We start from the raw sequence: 20,000 nt of genomic DNA, 5'->3' as shown, positions 1-20,000 counted from the left end.
CATACAGGCTATTTACCTTGAACACAGTCTTTATTAAACTAGCTTCATCTGTGGTTCATACAGGCTATTTACCTTGAACACAGTCTTTATTAAACTAGCTTCATCTGTGGTTCACACAGAATCTTTACCTTGAACAAGTAATATTAATATTATAATTGTTTAGCTTTTTTCATGCTTTTCTCCCATCCCCTAATTTAGTCATTCTGCCAATTTCCCTCCTGGTCGTTGCACTGCCCTACTGTCGGTCTGGGGAGGGTGTAGACTACCTCCTCCCTTACATGTGGAGTCACTATAGCCACTTCTTTTCACCTGACAGCTAGGAGTTTCACTGGGAGAGAGTAGCATGTGCGGAGGTTCACGCTATCTCTCCCAGATCCCTTCCAGGCGCCATGACTGACCAGTACTAGGTGTCGCTATTGCAACAACCAGGACGCGTCTATACTTTCCACAAGCAAGTTGTTGTTCCGCGTTGCTCTGATTGGCCACTGACCGCCCCTGCCTACGCTAGTTTTGATGAGCGTAATAATAATAATGAGCAGCGTAGAAATAATAATAATGCGAGAGCGAGCCTCGTAGAAATAATAATAATGCGAGAGCGAGCCTTGCACACACGCACGCTGAAATGGGTTTTGATGAGCGTAATAATAATAATGAGCAGCGTAGAAATGACAATAATGCGAGAGCGAGCCTCGTAGAAATAATAATAATGCGAGAGCGAGCCTCGCACACACGCACGCTGAAATGGGTAATCTATCTAGAACATGACATATTAGCATGACTTGACATCTGATTTATTAATGCCAATACTAAATATTAGGGACAAACACACACAATTGGCAGCTATTTAGGTATAAATACTGTATATCTTATGATCAGGGGTGAAAGGGGGACTGGTAGATGAAAAAAATCCACCGGCCAAGTATATTTTTTACCGCCAAATAATAGTAAATTAGTTAAATAGTTAATTTTCAGCCCTGCTTATGTGTACATGGCAGGTAGCCTTCTGAAATCTATTCGCCAAATGGAAGTTTTACCTGCATTTGGCCGGTGGCAGGTGTTAATTTTCAGCCCTGAATTGAAAATGGGGGACCCTGATGTAAACAAGACGAAAGTCTTTCTCTGGTCTGCATCCCCTTAACAATTGTATGTATTGAGCTGTACTAATAAACTTTTCAATCAATCAATCAATCAATCAATCAATCAATCAATCAATCAATCAATCAATCAATCAATCAATCAATCAATCAATCAATCAATCAATCAATCAATCATGTAGCCTACAGCACACCAGGTTTTAGAATTAAATGCATTAACAACACCCCTTAGCTGTTATAACTATGTACTAAAATGTACCTCTGCTTTGGCTTGGCTATTGGCTTGGCTGAATAGCAGTGATCATCCATCTTAGTTAGTATAGCGATGCACGGCGGTAGCGAGTTAGAGTTAGTTGATAGTTAGTGATATTGATGCACGGGCGATAGCGAGTTAGTTGATAGTTAGAGTTAGTTGATAGTTAGTAGTATTGATGCACGTAGGTATTAATAAATCAGATGTCTGTCATGTTCTACGATACCCATTTCAGCGTGCATGTGTGCGAGGATTATTATTATATACACGCTACGCTCATACCGGCGTGGGGGCGTGGGGAAAAAAACTAGCGTAGGTCAGCGGCCAATCAGAGCAACGCGGAATAACAACTTGCTTGTGGGAAAGTATAGACGCAACCAGGACTCATATCCCACCGGGTTCCCAGCTGTGAACACTGAAAATTGTGTTCGCAGGCACAACTGATCAAGCCGGAGATAGCACTGATTTGAACCCCGGGTCTCTGCGGTGGTAGGCGAGTGCTGAGACCTTTACACTACCCAGCCAACCCCTGAACAAGGTCTACTAATATTGATTTATCTGCGATGCAAATAGCCAAAACTAGCTTAGCATTGCAGCTCAGGTCACCTAATGTCACCAGCATCAGTGCATTCCTGTAGCGGGGCATAACAAAATTATGGCTTGTAGTTTGGGAGGCTGGCGTCTTTCAGGATCCTGTGTACCTTGCTGGCACACCGCTCTGTGAATATACTGTCTATGCTGTATATAATGCATCCGCAGATCTTTGTGGCCATTCGCACCACTCTCCCCAGTGCTCGGCGGTCGCTCTGGTCGTCGTTTTCCAAACAACTACATTGTAGTGTGTGCAGGTTTTGGTGGTTAAGAATCAGACATACTTAGTGGTCAGACGGTTCCTAATGGTGCTCGAGTTCTGCAGCGTTACTTCTCCAGCTGCTCTGGCAGCAGCCCATCCCCCACGGTTGTGGAGCCTGATGGCCGAAGCAGTTAGTGGAGTGTTGGGCAGGTATGACTCTGTGGCTGAACATGCTCCTCAGCTTGGCTAGCACCTCATAGAGGGGGTGCGAGCAGTTCTCCAGGATAGCGGCCAGCTTCCTTCCCATCTCTGCCACCACCTCTAGTTTGACCAGCTCGCTTAGGGTCAGGATCAGGATCATGGCTTTCTACCATCTAGTCTGTTAGAAATTTCACAGCTGAACTTCCACTGTCCAGTAGAAAAAACCCTCCTCCCCATTTAAACTACAACATTGGAGCACAGGGGGAATATCACTTAAACTATAACAATTGAGCAGGACAAACTCTCTCCTTCAGCTCCCGAAGCAGGACAAACTCTCTCCCTCAGCTCCCGAGCAGGACAAACTCTCTCCTTCAGCTCCCGAGCAGGACAAACTCTCTGCTTCAGCTCCCGAGCAGGACAAACTCTCTCCCTCAGCTCCCGAGCAGGACAAACTCTCTCCCTCAGCTCCCGAGCAGGACAAACTCTCTGCTTCAGCTCCCGAGCAGGACAAACTCTCTCCTTCAGCTCCCGAGCAGGACAAACTCTCTCCTTCAGCTCCCGAGCAGGACAAACTCTCTGCTTCAGCTCCCGAACAGGACAAACTCTCTCCTTCAGCTCCCGAGCAGGACAAACTATCTCCTTCAGCTCCCGAGCAGGACAAACTCTCTCCTTCAGCTCCCGAGCAGCAGGACAAACTCTCTCCTTCAGCTCCCGAGCAGGACAAACTCTCTCCTTCAGCTCCCGAGCAGGACAAACTCTCTCCTTCAGCTCCCGAGCAGGACAAACTCTCTCCTTCAGCTCCCGAGCAGGACAAACTCTCTCCTTCAGCTCCCGAGCAGGACAAACTCTCTCCTTCAGTGCAGGGAGTGTCCCAGGTCGAACGAGATAAGGTCAGTGCTGCTCTGATGATTTAGAGGGGGATTCAGAGCAGGTCCTCTCCCCCTCCCCCCCCCCTCACCCTCAGCTACTAGCAGTCAATGAAGAAACCCTCTCCCACGCCTTATTTCCCGGCTCTCTCCCACCCCCTCTCCCGCTCTCTCTCTCGGTCAGTGCAGGACCTCTATACACTATTCATAAACAAAAGGTTGTCTGACCTTTTCCCAGAAATGTTAGGGCAAATTAGTTGTCAAAGCGGTGGACGTGGGAGTCATGCTAAGGGCCTCCACTAGCCTCCACAGCCCAGGTTGCGCTGTGTGTGTGTGTGTGTGTGTGTGTGTGTGTGTGTGTGTGTGTGTGTGTGTGTGTGTGTGTGTGTGTGTGTGTGTGTGTGTGTGTGTGTGTGTGTGTGTGTGTGTGTGTGTGTGTGTGTGTGTGTGTGTGTGTGTGTGTGTGTGTGTGTGTGTGTGTGTGTGTGCATGTGCGTGTGTGTGTGTGTACCAGTGCCAGGCTACCTGACCCCTGCCCTTTCAGCTACACGGCCAGGGGATGCCAAGTTAGCATGAACTAGCAAACCCTACGCAACCCATGAAATTCTGGAGCGAGTGTAATCATGCCGAATTAACGCTGGTACATACATTACAAAAACCTTTGTAAAACACACATTTTCCCTGGGATTATTATAAACGTTGGACCTATACTAGATAAGACTTCAGGCTATGGAACCGTTATGTTTTCCAGCTCCTACCTCTCAGCTGTAACTCAAAAACAGGCAACAAGTAAACAGAAATATGAGTAAAGAAAACTTTTACTTCAGTGTGTTCAAACCTCTGCAACTCTATTTAGCTCTAGCACTTTGAAAGTTGAATATTTCCTTTCAAAAGAGACCCCACTCATGCATGTTCTATAAGTATAAAGTATAATAAATCGCAAATGACTTTGGGTATGCAATCGGCAGGCGTGTTATGCAAAACTAGCCCCATTGTTTCCCGATGCATAAGAGGTTAAAAAAGCGAAGCGGGTATAATGAGGGGTCTACTTTACGGCAATATCGTGGGACCTCTGTTTAAAAAGGGCACACCGTCTCCCACGTTTCCCATTTTCTAAAAGCACAATAAACAACGGCGCCGGCCCCCCTGGGTGAATGTGGATTCATTAACTTACGTAATGGCTTTTTAAAATAAACAGCACCGCATTCAGTTGGGCATTAGGTATTCCTGCATAGTAATTCGGTATTTCAGCCAGCTTTTTGCTTCTGCACGTGTCATCGCAAAACACACACACACACACACATACACACACACAGACAGCGTTGAAAGTCAAACTTTATTCCCGGCAAGTTCCAAAATTAAATCATTTGCGATTCAAAGCACCATTTCGTACTCTTTTAGTGGTTTGACAATTCTTTTCTTTCCTACCCCTGAGGATTTCTCTTTTGTTTTCTCGATAGTTAAGCGACATGAGGCGGTGAATGGAGGAAGAACGGTGCAATGCGGTCGAGGGTTTTCAATGATACTGTAACCGAAGTATGTCTAAAGAGGAGTCGCTTCACTCCACCGCCGTGGTGCTGACGGTGACGAGCAAGACCTGACCCCTGACCCCTGTCTCTCTTTGAATGGGGAGTCCTCCATATCTGACGTACAGAATGTAATACATATTGTTGTTTTTTTGTTCATGTTTGATGTCACTGGTAAAGTTTGACTTTAGCTCGGCATTCAACACCGTCATCCCCTCCAAGGTCATCTCCAAACTCTGTGACCTTGTGGAAACCAAGGACCTCGACATCAACCCCTCTGTCTGCAACTGGACACTTGACGATCACTGACAACACAGAGTGGTTAATTTGGTCAAAAAGGACAATTAGTCTATAGACGGTTTCAAAGTGACAACAATTCTACAAAGTGACAACATTCTAAAAGGACCTACGATAATTTCCTGTTGCAATGTTTGCTAATGCAATAGTTGACAGGAAATACATTTAGGTCCAAACTGTTCCATAGCAACATAATTGGAGTGAAACTATTGTCTATTGTCAGTTTTTCTTGCACTAGCTTTTATGCATGTTTCCTTAGTTACTAATTCCCGGCCTTTTGGCAGATATCGTGATTCATTTTAAACATCTTTAAAAACTCAAAGCAAAATAACAAATTATAATTTGTTGCCACATAAAATCACATCAAGTTCAATAATTTTTTCTGAATGTGTTTTTTATGTCAAGTAGCTCCGTTGTTGGCGCCATCTTTACCGTTACGGATTGATCCGTCTCCTATTATAGTCTCTTTTACCAGCACCCACCTCTTTACCAGTATACCCACCTCTTTACCAGTATACCCACTTATAAAATAAATGACCACTGGGTTGGCAGGGTCACAGCATGTGCATGCACGTCTTCAGCGAGTGTGTTGACCAGCGTTTGAACCCATGCACCTGTGGCAAATGGAAGGCTGATACATTGGATGGGTTCCCGGGCAAGTTCACTAATTAACCACCTCTGCCATGGTTTTTTGTTTTGCATAATTGTGCAGATCGCCTGTGATCATGTAGAACATCGAGCCAACTACCCAATCTCTCTCTCTCTCTCTCTCTCTCTCTCTCTCTCTCTCTCTCTCTCTCTCTCTCTCTCTCTCTCTCTCTCTCTCTCTCTCTCTCTCTCTCTCTATCTCTCTCTCTCTCTCTCTGCCTTACTCTCTCTCTCTCTCTCTCTCTCTCTCTATCTCTATCTCTCTCTCTCTCTCTCTCTCTCTCTCTATGCCCTCCCTTCTTTATCCTCTGAATATTGAATATTTCATAGCAGTGGCATCACTCGGCGGTGCGGACAGACAGTCCCATCTCACCCACTATAACTTACTAACCTTTTAAGAATCACTTCCCTCTCCTCATCCGACGTTCCCTTTTATTTCCCTCCATTTGACCTCGGTGTCAACTTGAGTAATACTTCTCTCAGTCTCGACACTCTCGTTCTCTCTCTCTCTCTCTCTCTCTCTCTCTCTCTCTCTCTCTCCATCTCTTCCTCTCTATCCCTCTCTATATCTCTCTCCCCATCTCTCTCTATATATATATATATCTCTCCCTCCCCCTCTCTCTCTCTACCCCCCCCTCTCTCTCTATCTCTCTCTCTATATCTCTCTCTCCATATCTCCCTCTCTATCCCTCTCTATATCTCTCTCCCCATCTCTCTCTCTCTATATATCTCTCTCCCTCCCCCTCTCTCTCTCCCTCCCTCTCTCTTTATCTCTCTCTATATCTCTCTCCCCCCCCTCTCTCTCTCTCTCTCCCTCCCTCTATCTCTCTCTCTCTCCCGCAGGTTCACTCAGTTTAGCGTTTCCTTTTCTTTCTTTTTCTTCCTTTGACCTTGCCTCGACACTGATCCCTGCTTTTTGAAGACAAGTAAAGATCAAGCCCAGATCAAGAGGGGGAGTCATGTTGGGGGATCCGCTCGTAACCCGCGTGGCATGCCGGGTCGATGCCTGCAGCATACTGAACTGCATTTTTTTTGCAGTAATTGGATGTTTGGCTGTTTGCAGCCTGGCTCCACCTCATCAATGGCCATGAGAGGAAATCTATGGCTGGGGTGATAGACATACTGCTAAGTAAGGGGAAGGGGGCCCAACCGAGTGTCAAGAGCACACGGCAACATGGATACAGTACACACACACGCACACATTGTTATGGTTTGTAACCGACCCCAATCGCACAACACAAGACAGGTATGATGGTTTGCCAAGAAACAGATATTTATTTAGAACAGGGAAAAAGGGCACAGTCCCTTTAAGGGAGAAAACACAAAACACTGGAATAACACAAGAGGGGAAGGTAAAGTGCCTTTAAGAGGCGGGCAGGAAAGGGAACACTAAGGGAAGGTAAGGGAACGCCTAAGGGAAGGTTAAGGGAACGCCTAAGGGAAGGTTAAGGGAACGCCTTGGGAACAGAGGAACTAGAGACTAGGAGAACTAGGGAAAGAGGACTAGGGACTAGAAGAGCTAGGGATAGAGGACTAGGGACTAGGAGAACTAGGGATAGAGGACTAGGGACTAGGTGGAACTAGAAGGGGAGAACTTGGGACAGAGGGGACTGAGGCCCGCGGAGGCGGGCTGGGGAACAGGGAGGAACTGGGGACAGAGAACCGCGGAGGCGGGCTGGGGACAGGGAGGAACTGGGGACTGGTGGGAAAACATCTGGGCCGCTCTGCAGAACAGAGGAGAGGGTTAATATTCAAAGGGAAAAAACAGAGCAGATGCAGAACAGTCCAAATAACAAAGTAACAAAGTAAATACTATCTTCGTGTGAACAAACACACAGTGGGAGATGAAATGTCCAAAATAATATCCACGAGAGAACAAAACAGAGTGGGAGATGAAATGTCCAAACTAATAACTAAGTGAGAACTAAAGGAGGCAATACGCTGGGAGAGTGACATCACAATCAAAACTCACCCAGGCGTATGCGTAATGGTACAGGAACAGCAGCGGGAACGGGGGCAAGAGGCATTACGCTGAGTGAGTGACATCACAATCAAAACTCACCCAGGCGTATGCGTAAGGGTACAGGGACAGCAGCGGGAAACGGGGGCAAGGGCACTACGCTGAGTGAGTGACATCACAATCAAAACTCACCCAGGCGTATGCGTAAAGGTACAGGGACAGCAGCGGGAACGGGGGCAAGGGCACTACGCTGAGTGAGTGACATCACAATCAAAACTCACCCAGGCGTATGCGTAAAGGTACAGGGACAGCAGCGGGAACGGGGGCAAGGGCACTACGCTGAGTGAGTGACATCACAATCAAAACTCACCCAGGCGTATGCGTAAAGGTACAGGGACAGCAGCGGGAACGGGGGCAAGGGCACTACGCTGAGTGAGTGACATCACAATCAAAACTCACCCAGGCGTATGCGTAAAGGTAAGGGACAGCAGCGGGGCGAGGGCATCGCCACCGGGTGGCTGGCTGTCCGAGCCGAGGAACAGAGTGCTGGAACAGTGGCGGTGACGAGGGAGTCGTCCACCGGGTAGCCGACTGTCGGAGCCGAGGAACAGAGTGCTGGAACAGTGGCGGTGACGAGGGTGTCGTCCACCGGGTAGCCGCTGTCGGAGCCGAGGAACAGAGTGCGCGCCACACCTTGGTGTGCGCGTCGGAACAGTGGCGGTGGCGAGGGCGTCGTCCACCGGGTAGCCGCTGTCGGAGCCGAGGAACAGAGTGCGCGCCACACCTTGGTGTGCGCGTCGGAACAGTGGCGGTGGCGAGGGCGTCGTCCACCGGGTAGCCGCTGTCGGAGCCGAGGAACAGAGTGCGCGCCACATCTTGGTGTGCGCGTCGGAACAGTGGCGGTGGCGAGGGCGTCGTCCACCGGGTAGCCGCTGTCGGAGCCGAGGAACAGAGTGCGCGCCACACCTTGGTGTGCGTCTGCGAGGAGGAGTGTGCCAAGCACGAAGGTCTGGAAGATGCGCGTCAGTGCGCTGGTACGGAGGAGCGTGCCAAGCTCGAAGGTCTGGAAGATGCGCGTCGGCGCGCTGAGGTCTGGAGAGCGTGCCAAGCTCGAAGGTCTGGAAGATGCGCGTCTGTGCGCTGGTACGGAGGAGCGTGCCAAGCTCGAAGGTCTGGAAGATGCGCGTCAGTGCGCTGGTACGGAGGAGCGTGCCAAGCTCGAAGGTCTGGAAGATGCGCGTCAGTGCGCTGGTACGGAGGAGTGTGCCAAGCTCGAAGGTCTGGAAGATGCGCGTCTGTGCGCTGGTACGGAGGAGCGTGCCAAGCTCGAAGGTCCGGGAGATGCGCGTTGGTCTAGATGTGCGTCAGGACGAACAGCTGCGCTGGGGTCTGCAGTGGAGCGCTGGGGTGCCTCCCGTGGAAGTTACAGGGAGCGCAGAACAGTCTCCTCCACAGGCTACGGCGACAGCAGACGAAGGCTGGAGCAAACATCTCAAGGCTGGAGAGATCCATCTTACAGCATTGGTAGACCAGAGGATCTCCCGAAAAAGTCTAGATGTTAGAGAATATGACTCAGCATGAATACAACACGACCCCACGCCAAAACGAGGGGAAGCGCCCTGGTATTTAAAGCCCACAGGGGGACTAATTAGCCTGCCATCATAGGTGCGAGAGATAATAGAATATCAAACAGGTGTGGCCACTAAGGGTAAGGAACGAGAGGGTGGGGGCTAGAGAGAGTGAGTAGGGAATTCCTAACAGTAGGCTTAAAGAAGACAGAGAAAAGGTAGTGAGCAGCGGGCAAAACCTCACAGTACCCCCCCCTCAACGGGAGCCACCCGGCGACCCAAAACAAATACAGACAGAGTGGCAGGGGGCAAAACAAGAGGTACTGGCCAAGCCAGCAGGGGAAGCCACCACAAGAGTGGGGCTAGCAAAAGAAACAGGGTCGCCGAGGGGTAACTAGGGTAGCAGAGGGGCAACTGGTCTAGAGGAACTGGGTCTAGAGAACTAGTCTAGCGAACTGGGCAAGAGAACTGGTCTAGAGAACTGGTTTAGGGAACTGGTCTAGAGAACTGGTCTAGAGGAACTGGTCTAGAGGAATTGGGTCTAGAGAACTGGTCTAGAGCAACTGGTCTAGAGGAACTGAGGGGCAAGCAGGGTAGCTAAGGGGTAACCATGGAAGCACCGGGAAAGGGCTAGCAGAGGGAAGGTTAGCTGCCAGGGCACTGATAGCTACAGGGCCTATGCTAGCTGTACAGCTACATCAACATAGAGGCTGCGCAAGCTGCCGGAGCCAGGCTAGCAGAGGGAAAGGGTAGCTGCCAGGGCACTGATAGCTACAGGGCCTATGCTAGCTGTACTGCTACATCAACATAGAGGCTGCGCTAGCTGCCGGAGCTAGGCTGGCAGACAGGGCTGGACCAGCATGAGAGCACAAGCTAGCTGGAAGGACAGTCCTAGCTGTGTGAGAAAAACTGACCTTGCTAGCTGAAAGGGCAGTCCTAGCAGTGGGATAAACTACACAAAAAGGTGGAGGCCATGCAGAGGGACCGGGTTAGCTGCTTGGGCCTGGCTAGCTACAGGGCCCATTGCCAGCTGCAAGGCTGCATTAACATAGAGGCTGTGCTAACAGCCGGGGCCAAGCTAGCAGACCGGGGCCATGCAGAGGGAAACTGGGTTAGCTGCCAGGGCATGGCTAGCTACAGGGGGGTCAAACAGGGCAAAACGGGAAGCAAACAGGGGAGCTAACCGGGGAGACTAACAAGCTAAACAGGGGAGTAACAGGCTAACAAGGGAGCTAAACAGGACTAACAGGGAAGCTAAACTGGGCTAACAGGGAAGCTAACAGGGCTAACAGGGGAGCTAGAGGGGACAAGAAAAAAAAAGGCAAACTCAACATACACCGTCTGTGCTGGCTGGGGTCGTCGATTTGGTGGGGTCGTACTGTTATGGTTTGTAACCGACCCCAATCGCACAACACAAGACAGGTATGATGGTTTGCCAAGAAACAGATATTTATTTAGAACAGGGAAAAAGGGCACAGTCCCTTTAAGGGAGAAAACACAAAACACTGGAATAACACAAGAGGGGAAGGTAAAGTGCCTTTAAGAGGCGGGCAGGAAAGGGAACACTAAGGGAAGGTAAGGGAACGCCTAAGGGAAGGTTAAGGGAACGCCTAAGGGAAGGTTAAGGGAACGCCTTGGGAACAGAGGAACTAGAGACTAGGAGAACTAGGGAAAGAGGACTAGGGACTAGAATAGCTAGGGATAGAGGACTAGGGACTAGGAGAACTAGGGATAGAGGACTAGGGACTAGGTGGAACTAGAAGGGGAGAACTTGGGACAGAGGGGACTGAGGCCCGCGGAGGCGGGCTGGGGAACAGGGAGGAACTGGGGACAGAGAACCGCGGAGGCGGGCTGGGGACAGGGAGGAACTGGGGACTGGTGGGAAAACATCTGGGCCGCTCTGCAGAACAGAGGAGAGGGTTAATATTCAAAGGGAAAAAACAGAGCAGATGCAGAACAGTCCAAATAACAAAGTAACAAAGTAAATACTATCTTCGTGTGAACAAACACACAGTGGGAGATGAAATGTCCAAAATAATATCCACGAGAGAACAAAACAGAGTGGGAGATGAAATGTCCAAACTAATAACTAAGTGAGAACTAAAGGAGGCAATACGCTGGGAGAGTGACATCACAATCAAAACTCACCCAGGCGTATGCGTAATGGTACAGGAACAGCAGCGGGAACGGGGGCAAGAGGCATTACGCTGAGTGAGTGACATCACAATCAAAACTCACCCAGGCGTATGCGTAAGGGTACAGGGACAGCAGCGGGAAACGGGGGCAAGGGCACTACGCTGAGTGAGTGACATCACAATCAAAACTCACCCAGGCGTATGCGTAAAGGTACAGGGACAGCAGCGGGAACGGGGGCAAGGGCACTACGCTGAGTGAGTGACATCACAATCAAAACTCACCCAGGCGTATGCGTAAAGGTACAGGGACAGCAGCGGGAACGGGGGCAAGGGCACTACGCTGAGTGAGTGACATCACAATCAAAACTCACCCAGGCGTATGCGTAAAGGTACAGGGACAGCAGCGGGAACGGGGGCAAGGGCACTACGCTGAGTGAGTGACATCACAATCAAAACTCACCCAGGCGTATGCGTAAAGGTAAGGGACAGCAGCGGGGCGAGGGCATCGCCACCGGGTGGCTGGCTGTCCGAGCCGAGGAACAGAGTGCTGGAACAGTGGCGGTGACGAGGGAGTCGTCCACCGGGTAGCCGACTGTCGGAGCCGAGGAACAGAGTGCTGGAACAGTGGCGGTGACGAGGGTGTCGTCCACCGGGTAGCCGCTGTCGGAGCCGAGGAACAGAGTGCGCGCCACACCTTGGTGTGCGCGTCGGAACAGTGGCGGTGGCGAGGGCGTCGTCCACCGGGTAGCCGCTGTCGGAGCCGAGGAACAGAGTGCGCGCCACACCTTGGTGTGCGCGTCGGAACAGTGGCGGTGGCGAGGGCGTCGTCCACCGGGTAGCCGCTGTCGGAGCCGAGGAACAGAGTGCGCGCCACACCTTGGTGTGCGCGTCGGAACAGTGGCGGTGGCGAGGGCGTCGTCCACCGGGTAGCCGCTGTCGGAGCCGAGGAACAGAGTGCGCGCCACACCTTGGTGTGCGCGTCGGAACAGTGGCGGTGGCGAGGGCGTCGTCCACCGGGTAGCCGCTGTCGGAGCCGAGGAACAGAGTGCGCGCCACACCTTGGTGTGCGCGTCGGAACCGAGAGACGCCTCGGGGTGCGTCTGCGAGGAGGAGTGTGCCAAGCACGAAGGTCTGGAAGATGCGCGTCAGTGCGCTGGTACGGAGGAGCGTGCCAAGCTCGAAGGTCTGGAAGATGCGCGTCGGCGCGCTGAGGTCTGGAGAGCGTGCCAAGCTCGAAGGTCTGGAAGATGCGCGTCTGTGCGCTGGTACGGAGGAGCGTGCCAAGCTCGAAGGTCTGGAAGATGCGCGTCAGTGCGCTGGTACGGAGGAGCGTGCCAAGCTCGAAGGTCTGGAAGATGCGCGTCAGTGCGCTGGTACGGAGGAGTGTGCCAAGCTCGAAGGTCTGGAAGATGCGCGTCTGTGCGCTGGTACGGAGGAGCGTGCCAAGCTCGAAGGTCCGGGAGATGCGCGTTGGTCTAGATGTGCGTCAGGACGAACAGCTGCGCTGGGGTCTGCAGTGGAGCGCTGGGGTGCCTCCCGTGGAAGTTACAGGGAGCGCAGAACAGTCTCCTCCACAGGCTACGGCGACAGCAGACGAAGGCTGGAGCAAACATCTCAAGGCTGGAGAGATCCATCTTACAGCATTGGTAGACCAGAGGATCTCCCGAAAAAGTCTAGATGTTAGAGAATATGACTCAGCATGAATACAACACGACCCCACGCCAAAACGAGGGGAAGCGCCCTGGTATTTAAAGCCCACAGGGGGACTAATTAGCCTGCCATCACAGGTGCGAGAGATAATAGAATATCAAACAGGTGTGGCCACTAAGGGTAAGGAACGAGAGGGTGGGGGCTAGAGAGAGTGAGTAGGGAATTCCTAACAGTAGGCTTAAAGAAGACAGAGAAAAGGTAGTGAGCAGCGGGCAAAACCTCACACACATGTCGTTATCGCGTTATCCTGAGAAAAACAGCCTTTTGTTTTCCACGCCACTGTGTTTCTTTTTTCCAAACCTGATTCAAAGTATAGAAATGCATTTGCGGTAATTAAGAAATTAATGACAAAATGGTTTAGAGGGAACGATCAATAACACTTATCGATTGCAGGAGACAGTGTTGGGTTATGTTATGGCAGTTTTTCCAATCGTTGATGATTAACAATCCACCAAACCCTCATAATTAATACAAACTATATATTTGTTCTATTATTTGGAGTCTAACCAAAATAGACAATACATATTTTGAATTGATCCAGTATTGAGCCATACACCACCCTTTTTTTTTATCCACTTTTTCTCCCATTTTCTATTTTTCTCCCATCCCAATTTTCATATCGTCCAATTCAACCCTCCCCTGTCTTTGAACGTTGTTTCTTTCCTCCCACAAGCCGGCTGCAATGTGGACTAAGTCATACATAGCACGAGTCCCCTCCGATACTCGAGGTAACAGCAGTCGCATCTTTTCACCTGCGCAGCTCGATCTTTCAGCATCGGGGGTCTGGGCTTTGGAGGGGCCCCGCCCCTGTCGCTTCTTGATTCTACTGTGCAGGCGCACCAACCGACCTGTAGCAGTCGCTGTCCACAACGCCCGATCCCCACCCTTCAGTTTCCCACCCCGTAATACGGCCAATGTGTATTACTGTGGACGACCAGCTAAACTGAAAGCAATGTGGAGAGCGGGGCTCGAACAGGAGGCATCTTGTTCGAGCCTAGTCTCCAGCATTCGTTGCGAGCGCCTTGCCCACTGTGCCACGTAGCCGCCCCAGCCATACATATTACACCACCCTTATGAAAAAGTATTATGGCAGTATGATCATTGTCATAATGTTCATTTCAGTTTTACCATGGTACCAGTCACTGTATACATAATCTACCATGGTACCAGCCACTGTATAGAAAATCGACCATGGTACCAATTACTTTATAAATAATCACGATAAAATACCATGAAATAAAATACCACCCAAACCATACCGCCTTCTCTCGCACTGCGATAATAAAGTCAACCTTGGCCGTGATCCACTGCAAACTCTTTGAAGCTGTTCCCTTCTCTCACCCACGACCACCTCCGAGCGGATCGTCGCCTCTTCGCCCTCTTTGACACCAGCGATGAGTCATGGCATCCATGTTGTGGGCAAAAAAGGCGGGAAAACAAATGGAGCTAGCGGCTCTATTTACTTTACCCTCCCTAACCAGTTACAGTCACCGTATCTGTTAACTTACCTCCTAACCAATTAGTCCCTGTATTTGTTTACTTACCTCCTAACCAGTTAGTCCCTGTATTTGTTTACTTACCTCCTAACCAGTTAGTCACTGTATCTGTTTACTTACCTCCTAACCATTACAGTCACTGTATCCGTTTACTTACCTCCTAACCAGCTACAGTCATCGTATCCGTTTACTTACCTCCTAACCAGTTGCAGTCATCGTATCTGTTTACTTACCTCCTAACCATTTAGGCCTACAGTCACCGTATCTGTGTATTTACCTCCTAACCAATTACAGTCACCGTATCATCATATTATCTGTTGACTAAAAGGCTGTGATTATTGAGCACTGTGATGGAAAGTATCAGCATCCATGTCCATCCATATTTGATGAGCAAAAGTCTCCTCCTACCCCATGAAACACAATGGGGGGAAGCCATAATCAACATTCAGAAAACACAGTGATTGAGATAATTATTAACTCGGATAATGGCCGTAGCACAGAGCGAAAGTCCCACCCCCCCCCCCACATATCTCTCTCTCTCTCTCTCTCTCTCTCTCTCTCTCTCTCTCTCTCTCTCTCTCTCTCTCTCTCTCTCTCTCTCTCTCTCTCTCTCTCTTTCTCTCTATCTCTCTCTCTCTCTCTATCAATCTCTCTCTCTCTCTCTCTCTCTCTCTCTTCTCTCTCTCTCTCTCTCTCTCTCTCTCTCTCTCTCTCTCTCTCCTCTCTCCTCTCTCTCTCTCTCTTCTCTCTCTCTCTCTCTCTATCTCTCTCTCTCTCTCTCACTCTCTCTCTCTCTCTCTATCTCTCACTCTCTCTCTCTCTATCAATCTCTCTCTCTCTCTCTCTCTCTCTCTCTCTCTCTCTCTCTCTCTCTCTCTCTCTCTCTCTCTCTCTCTCTCTCTCTCTCTCTCTCTCTCTCTCTCTCTCTCTCTCTCTCTCTCTCTCTCTCTCTCTCTCTCTCTCTCTCTCCTCTCTCTCTCTCTCTCTCTCTCTCTCTCTCTCTCTCTCTCTCCTCTCTCTCTCTCTCTCTCTCTCTCTCTCTCTCCCTCTCTTTAGATGTATCCCCGGTATGAAGTGCATTGTGATTAGGTAATGAGATGGCTGGGTTCCTGTGTTGTATTGTGTTGTAACAGTTTAAAATAAAATACAGTCAAATGGTTTTCCAGAGGTACAGAGATGAAGAATAATATAAGTATAGTAATGTATGAATTAGTACATATTAGGGGTGTAACGGTACACAAAAACCACGGTACGGTACGTACCTCGGTTTTGAAGTCACGGTTCCGTACGGGTTTTCGGTACAGTGGGGAAAGTTTGGCTTTCCATGTTCCACTCAGGGGTGATGTAGTGTGCACTGTGCAGTAATTAATTGTACTTGCAGGGCTGTCAAACAAATATTCTATATTGAAATTAATAATCGACTTATAATAATTATTATTATTATATTAGATTGTGAAAAAAACAGCCCCCGGTGGGCGGTCTCGTTAGTGGTTAACATACCGTTTCGTATTCGTTCGGTACACTACACAGCCGTTCGGTACGGTACGGTACGCACTGAAACGGTTCGGTTCGGTACGGATACATGTGCCTTTACACCCCTAGTAAATATAATATAGTATATTCTGATGAGTAAAAAGGGGTGAGATAAAATAAGTGTATGCTTATTTTAGACACAGGTTGTGGTAGACATAACTAACAGAAGACAGAACACACACAGGGGAAAAACAATAGTGAATGTACAACAGGGACATACCAGACTAAAACACATTTACAAAACACAGACAGTAGGGACCCAAGCAGTGGTGCAGTCGTGGCCACACGCGGTTACACGCCGTGTTACCAGATCACTGAGGCAGAAGTACGCGCGATCGCGCACGGATGTGTACTCGCGTGTACGCGCACACAAAAAAAATGCGCTGTATCCATTCGTTGTGACTAAGTACCCGGCCACCGTTTTACATAACAAAAAGCGCAGGTAGACTAAGTGTCTGGGTGTTGGCTATCTGAAATGCATCTCCCCCTTCATTCTGTGTGACACAGGCAGTGGAGGTGAATAACTAATGTGGCTCGGAATTCGTGATGGGGGTCTACCTGCTTATGATATTGAATCAAGCGTCTGTGCTGCGCGCCAGCTTTCCACGCGCACATTCACAACAAATAGAGAGCAATGAAGAGCTTGTATGATAGAAAGATTGCACTTGCGTATATGCGCTTGTGTGTGTGTGTGTGTGTGTGTGTGTGTGTGTGTGTGTGTGTGTGTGTGTGTGTGCGTGCGTGTGTGTGTATAAATCAGTTTCTGTGCGCGTGCACGTGGCGTGGCGTGGTTACCAGTTCCCATATTACGACTGCACCACCACTGGACACAAGTCTAACACAGTGGAAATAATACAGACAACAAAGACAATGAATAAACAAAGCATAAGTGGAGGCATATAATGTTCAGTAGGTGAGTGGGCTGATCCCAGATCTGCCACATCTGGATCAGCCCACCAGGTAAGGTATTGTTATTGCAGGGAGTTCTGAAGGGGAGTTGTGAAGGTCCAACAGGACATGGGGAAGCGTTACAGGAACGTATGGATGGACAAATTATCTCTTTTTTTGTATCTTGACTGGAAGAAACTCAATGTCAAATGACTATAGTATTGTATCCATGGCATATAATATAGAATATAGATTTAGCTCTACAAGACAAGGTGACCAACTCCCATCGTTTACACCGTGGCAATACTACCACAGGATAAGGCTAATCCCCGGCGGTCAATGAGTTAAATGAACCGGCCAATATTATGGGAAATGCGCTCACCGTCTTCTCCAGAGTCGGACAAGAAGATGGATACTTTTTCTCTCTGTGCGTTCGGTGGACCGCTATCTGGCTGCAAGCTATCCTAGCTTAGTACAAATAAATGGAAGCGGATACGGACCAGCTAGCTTGCAGCCGGATAGCTTTCCACTGAACGCACATAGAGGAAATTGGTATCTATCATCTTGTTTGACTCTGGAGAAGATGGTGAGCACTTTCCATAATGCTGGCTGGTTCCTTTAAACATTTAACACATTAGGCTACACGTTGCTTGTTACCTATCTCGCTAGTAACACTGAGTCAACAAATCTTTCACCTTTTCTTTTCGGCTATGTCAACAAATGTTATGTTCAGCCTAGTGACCTTCATCATCAGACCATCTGAGATGGCACCTCCTTTCACGCATCAAGCTATTACAGCTACTTCACTTATTAGTCCCTGAGGAAACAGAATTAGTTGACACATTTCATTACTTTTTGCGCTACAGCGTGAGGCGCCTGCAGTGCGCTCTCGCTCGGCGGAGCGGGAAGTGGAGGAGGTGTCGTTGCAGCCGGGGGCGTTCACCTGGTGCTCTCTGAGAAAGAGGGTGGAGGAGGTGTGTTGCAGCCGGGGGCGTTCACCTGGTGCTCTCTGAGAAAGAGGGTGTGACGGTCGACAGTCGGTGGCAACCTTTAAGCAATGAGACGGCAAGTTTCGGCAACCTGGCAAGGAGAGGGCAGGGTTTAGTTTTTTCACGCCTAAAGGAATAATCACAATCATAATTTGAATCCATAACACTACAGAGGGAAAGATAACTTGTGAGACACGAGTAGCAACACTATTGTGTAACATGTTACTTTGTAATATGCCGCCCTCCACCACACATCAACACTCTGGTAGGAACAAGGCGGCTACGTGGCGTAGTGGGTTATTACATAGGAAGAATCATCACGTCTGGCGCCCACCATTTAGAAAATGGCAAACAAGATCAGGACGCTGATGTTGAGACAGGCAGAGGGGATTAGATATTGAATTAGGATGGTATTACACATCATGTGTAATCTGTAGTGTCAAGTGTTCTGTTATTAATCCCCTTGGGGGAAATTCAAGCATCATAGCAGCTGCAGTTTAGCAGCATGGCAGGTACAGGCAAGAAGAACAAATATAATATTATTATTATTATTATTATTATTATTATTAGTTATTATTATTATTATTCATTATTATTATTATTATTATTATTATTATTATTATTATTATTATTATTATTATTAGTAGTAGTAGTAGTAAGTAGTAGTAGTAGTAGTAGTAGTAGTAGTAGTAGTAGTTAGTAGTAGTAGTAGTAGTAGTAATAATAATAATAATAATAATAATAATAATAATAATAATAATAATAATAATAATAATAATAATAATAATAATAATAATAATAATAATAATAATAATAATAATAATATGTAATATACAATTTTAAATATATTATAGTATATATTAACCCCCCCCCCCCCCCCCCCCCCAAATTATAAACCATGGTTTTTGGTCCAGAAACCTTTGTTTGTATAGTAACGGCAGTGTCATTTAAGTCCCTGTACCAATTGCTACCAGTGCTTGAGTCTACAGTATTTTGGACGCCTCCCGTCCTCCTGATACATCCATCTCTGTTGGCAGCGTTTTACACAGTGAATGGACTGTGCTCCAGTGTGTTGACAGTCTCCCCGCCACACAAGGGCCCGACTCATTGTGTTGCTCCAGGCAGTCTGTTGAAATAAAGCCCCAACCAACAGACAAGGCAAGGCGGGTAGAATCCGCTCAAAATCTGATCACAGCCAGTCCCAAACAATTGAGTCATTTATTTTGGATTAGACAGTAGCTTAGTGCTATGATACAAAGTTGGTGCTGGATCAGCAGTGCACCGATTCGATCCGACGACAAGTTGGATTCGATTCCGATGATTTAGGGAAAGACTCAATTTGCATAGTAAAGTCTGTACATTCTTCGACAGGATGTGTCGATGAATTGATTGGTTGATTTCATTGATAAAAAAGTTTTTTTTTCTTCACACAAGCCCCTAGATTAATTGATTATAAAGGGGCAGCCCTATTCCTTTATAACATTTTCAACACTATTTTTGAAAGAGTAACACAACATACATACATATTGATATGAATGCTGCTAGAGGGCTTTAGTCGGTCATACATCTAATTTGTTATTATGCAGTTAAAAACCTTATTCGCATAACTGTTGTATTATTCATGAAACACAGTAATTAAGCATTTAAATAGCCTGCGTTAATTCCACACGCTCATTTCAATTCACTTTGATGGATATCGATTAGCGGCATTGATTGATGCCATTACGACTTCTGCATGCAATGCATTGTATCCAATTTAAAACATTTACATCCGTTTTTAATACCTAATAATTCTGCCTCTGTTTCTCTCTCTCCTTCACCCTCTTCTCCTCTCTCTCCTTCACGCTCTACTCCTCTCGCTCTTCTCTCTCCTTCACCCTCTTCTCCTCTCGCTATTCTCTCTCCTTCACGCTTGTCTCCTCTCTCACTCTTCTCCTCCCTCTCTCTCCTCCACCCTCTTCTCCCCTCACTCCTCTCTCCTCTCCTCCACTATCTTCTCCCATCACTCCTCTCTCTCCTCCACTATCTTCTCCCCTCACTCCT

This window comes from Notolepis coatsorum (genome assembly GCF_963971535.1).
Source record: "Notolepis coatsorum genome assembly, chromosome: 1".
NCBI classification, from domain to species: Eukaryota; Metazoa; Chordata; class Actinopteri; order Aulopiformes; family Paralepididae; genus Notolepis; species Notolepis coatsorum.
This window is presented reverse-complemented; position numbering follows the sequence as displayed.